Here is a 5,868-nt window from a genome sequence, read left to right as displayed (position 1 = left end):
CAGGTGCAACCTACAGGTGGGGCGGACAGGCTGCAAGACCCATGGGTAGGGTGGGGGTCTGGCTCAACCCATGTGTGGGGTAAAGGAGCCAGCGTGACCCATGGTTAGGGTGGTGGGGGCCAGCATGACTTACAGGTGGGGTGGGGTCCCCCCAGTGAACCTACATCTCTATCCCTCCTGCCCCTCCCCAACCAGAACTTACTTGCTGGGCCCCAGCAGCTGCTAACACTGGTAAAAAGTGGCTGAGGAGGGCTAAAGGCTGCAGGGGTAGATTCAAAGCAAGTGCAGTGGTACAGACACACCCCCAGATTTCAGTCAACAGTGCCATGGGAGCACTAGCCAGGAGTAAGAATTTCCCAGCTCCCTTCCCTTTTGTGGTCAGTAGCACCTCCTTTCCTCTCCACCCCTTGACAACTGCTGCTGTCTCCAAGCTGCCCTGGGGACCCTCCAGACCAACTCCTGCCCAGTCCCCCTACATGTTGCCTGACAGCCCAGGAGCAAGAGTGGGGGAAAGTAATCTGGTTCCACATATAGCCTGGGTGGAGTAGAGCAGGAGCAACTCTGAAGCATCCTCCTGTCCCAAGTTGGGGACAGCAGCAGGGGTAGGCAGAGGACATGGAGAATGGCAGGGGAAAGGAGGGGATGCTGTGAACAGAGAGGAAGGAAAGTGAGAGGGAAGATTGTGTAACCTATGACTCATACCTACCTCTCCTTGGTAACTTGGTTCCTGAATGAATGGGGATGAATGAGGGTGCTTCAGAGACAATGGCAGTAGGTCTAAAAATAGCTCTCTCTGAATGACTGAACCATCAACACCAATACCTGGACCAATGACCCAGCCCTTGGAACCACCCTCAGCATTCAAGAAACAAAAGATGAGGCAACCAACCATTGTACCAAGGCTGCACATGCTCAGTAAGAATACCTGGAACCCTCTGGAACAGGACTGACATTGGCTGGACAGGCCCTCCCCATAGTAGACCATAGGTAGTCTGCCCCATAAAAAGGGGCAGTGAAGACTGACTCCTTGGGACACCCTCTTCATCTGGACCAGCACCATGCCACACCACCTATCCACCCAGAGACCCTGCCGGAGACCCCCCTCTGGACAACACCTGCTGGACAAGGACCTCTTTCCAGCCTGGATAGGTAGCTGTCACCTGCACTCCCTCTTCAACCAAAGACTTGGACTCTGCTTCTCTTCCCTACCTAGACTCCAACCATTCCACTGAGTCTTTCTCCTATTGTGAGTGCTTGTGTGAGCATGAACCAATAACTTCATGGACCTGTGTAGTGTGTTGTCTGTTTAATAAAACTGTTATCTGGACCCCTAAGTTGGGTTTGCTTTACTACAGTTCCAGTCCTGCTCCAATTTCTGCTCCTCTAACTTCTGTCTCATCCCCACTGCCTTTTTCCCTGATCTCTGCCACTGTTTTTGTCTCATCCATACTGCCTTTGCCCCGGATCTCTGCCACTTCTTTTGCCTTGTCCCCACTGCCTTTTGCCTCTGTCTCCTGGCTGTTTCCTCCTTGCCACCAGGCTTTTTTCCCTTGCAGCAGTGACCTTGAGTAACCACGAGGCCACTTCATCTTAAGTAAACCCAAGCCTCAGTTCCTCAGCCAGCTTCTCTCTAGTCCACCAGTTCTGGCAACTTTCACTCCTTACACTTTAACTCTCTCTCTCTCACCTTAACTTTCCCCCAAGTATCCCAGGTAAACCAAGCACACACACATATACCGTACCATCCAAGTTAGGAACTTACTTGTGTGTATGTGTAGGTGGGTTGTATGTGTGTGAACTGGTGAGTGTGTATATAATGTCATTCTGTGCATGATATATGAATTAGTGATCTGTGTATGTGTACTGAGTGTGTGGGTATGGACCGTTGATTTTTGTCTAACTTTTGGGGTGTGTAGTGTATGTGCTTGAATTGGCAATAGGTATGCATGTGCCTAGGCTGGTTCGGATGTGTATGTGCCTGAGTTGGTAGAGTGTGTGTGTATGCACCCAGTTGATTTGTGTGTATGTATATGTGCAATTGTGTCACACCCTCCTGTCTAATAGCACAATATTGAGATCCTGAGAGTTGGCCTGACCCCACACGGCAACACTATAAGCAGTTTGTCAGGACAGCTGCATCCACAACAAGAGTCATGCCAGCTTTTAGCTGTACTAACTAGGGGATGTGATCTTTTCCCACCCCAAACAATAAACCTGTGCCAGCAAAATTCAGTAGTGTAAACTAGGCTTAAGACATTTAACCACACAAATTCCATCACAAATTACCTTATTTTATTCTTTGTCTGAAACAGCAAATTTCCAAACTTTGGCATGAATTTTCTACGTTTTTTCCAGGGTTACCAAACACACCAGAGTGTCCATAACTACAAGCCCATTCAATGTTGTGTAGTGATGGCATATAAACATCTTTGACTCTTTTCAGGCTCAACATTAGGAAAAAATTCTTCACATTTAGAGTGTCCAGACTGGAATAAGCTCCCTCCAGAGGTGCTGCAATCGCCTACCCTGGGAATTTTCAAGAGGAGACTGGACAGTCACCTTGCTGGTGTCACCTGGCCCTACCTGTCTTTCCTGCCTGGTGCAGGGGGCTGGATCCGATGAGCTTCTGAGGTCCCTTCCAGCCTCACAGTCTATGAATCCATGACCTTTGGGACCCATTTAATTTAACACAACACATCTCTCCTTCACTATGGGTTAGGTAATATTTGTCTGCACATACAAGTCAAAGAAAGGACTCTGCCTCAGAAAAAGTTTCTTTTCTATATGACCTCATTTTGTGTCCCGACCATGAGGAATGAGAATTTAGTTGGTTTCTGAATCTGAACACAGCTGTATGAAATCACTAAACCATTCATTGACAAAATAAGAAAAACCTACAAGGAAAACAAACAATGGCTTTCAATGTAGAAAAATTAGATTTTTTTTTTTTAAAGAACCGATGAGAGAATGTATGTGGTGATGTTCCAAGGGTAACATTCCTTTGTCTCAGAGAAACACCTCTCAAAGAGACTTAGGTCTCAACATTGTAAAGACCAAGGCACATAGTACCCAATGTACTATAATTCCTATCAATGGTACAGTGCATGAATGTGAGCAACTGCAAATCTTTGAGGGGGACCAGGGTTAGAAGTCTTGGATGAGAAGCTATTTTGCATCTCTGGTTATGCTTCTTCTAGGGTTTTGAACATATAATTACTGGAAAAAAAATCCTCCCTTTCAATTTTTGTTTTAAATAGACAAATTCTTACGTTTTAGGGAAATCAGAATAAAAAAGGGCTATAATAACCATGGTACCCAAACAAAATAGACCCCACCTAAGCTTAAGAGATTTCAAAAAGCACACTTTGTTTTAAAATAAAGCAGGTTTGCTCATTACCTTGACAGAGCTTTTGGAAGTTTGCTGGCCAAGACCTCTACAAGCTTCTAATATTTAGTTTTCCCATAACATATGTTCAGTGAAATTCATGCTTCTTAAACTTTACTGCCTCCTCCTTAGTACTAATTTGCTTGACTTCAGTTGGTTTAGTGATAAAGCATCAGATAGTCCCTTGAGAATACCTCATCTTAAAACTGAAAAACAAATTAAACAAAAACAGTTTAATAAGATATAGAGGCACACCGTTTGAAGTTCACAGAATACAGGAGGTTCAAAATAGCTACATAGTTTAAGATTTGTTGTTGCAAGGTTTGCAAGACAGGATTTTACCTGAGACCAAAAATGTTTAAAGAACCATTTGTATGTAATGGTAACTTAATTTGCTACAAATCCCCCATATCAATATCTTCTACTTTTTTCCAAGTCACCCCAAACATACAAAAAACTTTTACCCTTCCCCTATTCCTGTCTTGCCATTTTGTTTCCCTTGACTTGGTTCTCATTTTTTCCTAACATGAATAGGAATTTGCCTTTTGCCTGCTTATCCTTCTACCAATATATGTTCCCAAAGTTAGGGTACTGAAGCAGAGAGCCTTCCAGCTTTCAGACTTAGTATCTCCCTTAGCATCCACCCATTGCCACTGTGAGAAAGAAGGGTGCGGGGGTGGGGGGGAGTTTGGGCAGGGATTGTTTGTTTTAAGGAAAAGTTTTCATATCCCAAGCCACATCAGCCAAATCAATTCCAAATCCATGAGTCATTCAAGAACCATATGTGGCCCTACTACCAGCAAAATCCTCCACCCCCAACCTGGGCTTCAGATGCTTCCAAGTCCTTTGGTGGGCATCCTACATGCAAGCCCAAGCCTGAAGGCTTGGGGTCAGATGCCGCCGAGTTTCACTTGCCCTGAGCCATATGGCCACAAAAGCAAGCTAGGGAGGAGTCTGCCATTTCCATAAAGTTGGCGTAAAGCCAAGAGCTTCCCACTGGAAGTGAAAGTGGAAGGCTAGTTATGCCTTACCTTGGTCAAGGTACTACCCCCTGCCAAAAAAGTGGTCTTCCCCTGCAACAAGGAAAACAACCTTAGTTGTCATGGTATTTCCCCTGCCAGGTCAATATGGATAAGTTAGTGCAGCTTGTTCATCTGATCATTGAGGATGGTCAGCTGTAGATAAAGGGATGTACCAAGTTCTCTTGTTAGTACAGGCAGCATTGGTGTCCAACTCCACAAGTTCAGCTCTCAGGTAGCTCAGGACAAACATCATATAGTCTGGGGCTCCAGACTCAGCATAATTTCCCTTGCACAGCAGCCGGCACATGTAGTCCACAGGGAACTGCAGCCCAGTGCTAGAAAGAGGAGATAGCCATACCTTGAGATTTGACTCTCTGTTTGCTGCATCCAGACATCGCAATGTTGTTCAATAATACACAGTATTTACCAGAAAAACAGTGATGCAGGGCTGAAGAGATCTATGGTCTATCTTACTACTACTTTACATATGTTCTTAAGACTTCCACCATCCAAATCCCCACACACTCCCCTGAGACAACTGTCTGTCCAGATTTTCCTTAAAGCCACACTTGCAGAAACACTAGATTTTAAGTTTACTTGAGGTGGGTGGTTGCTACTGCCAGGTTTGGGTTTTCTTTTGGTCCAGAGACAGTTTGTACAGTTTTACTCAGTCAGATTTTCAGGAGCTGAGCACCCACAGTCCCCAACCAGTTCCAAGTACAGGCTGTTATGCAAAAGAGTGCATTTCCTCATTTGCTTACAATAAACTTTGGAAGATCCTTACTATGCACATGTACCCACTGTATCAGATGACATGAAAATGGGCAGGGGGGAAATGATCATACTCTGCAAGGGCTTCACCTCCAAAAAATAAAATAAATTAGCATTGCTACAAAGGGAACAGAGAAGCTCCCAGCTTGGGATGCAACACAGGTAGCATGAGAAGTAAAAAATGCTACTGATATAAATCATATCCCTTCCCAGCAGCTACTCTGATAGTCATTTCCCTGTGCGCTTGTCCTAGGGAACATTGAAATGAAGTCAATCCCCTTTTTATGTCCTTGTGACAAGGTATTTAGCAGATTTCACAGGTTTGTTTGGAATCTGACAGGGCTGCGCCATAAGTGCTCCTGTTCATAGATCCATAGTAGGGCTGTGCAAAATGGCTACATTTTGTTTTGGTTTCAGATTTGGCCATTTCAGAGGACAGTGATTTGTTTTGGTGTTTTGGATCGCTGTTCCATTTCAATTCAGCCAAATCTGTTTCAGAGATTTCAGGCACAGCCGGGTGGCTACAGGTTCTCCTGCGACTCCTCCAGCTGTGCCTGCCTCTGCCCCGGTGGGGGGAGCCACGGGAGAAGCCCCCATGGCTGCCCTGCCCAGCCCTATCCCCCCCCCGGCCCCAGCCTGGTCCCAGCACTTAAAAAAAAAAAAAAAAAATTAAAAAAAAAAAGCCCTGCC

This window comes from Gavialis gangeticus, unplaced genomic scaffold (genome assembly GCF_001723915.1).
Source record: "Gavialis gangeticus isolate Ggan-Ray unplaced genomic scaffold, GavGan_comp1, whole genome shotgun sequence".
Taxonomy (NCBI): domain Eukaryota; kingdom Metazoa; phylum Chordata; order Crocodylia; family Gavialidae; genus Gavialis; species Gavialis gangeticus.
The sequence above is the reverse complement of the archived record's forward strand: the minus strand, read 5'-3'. Positions refer to the sequence as shown.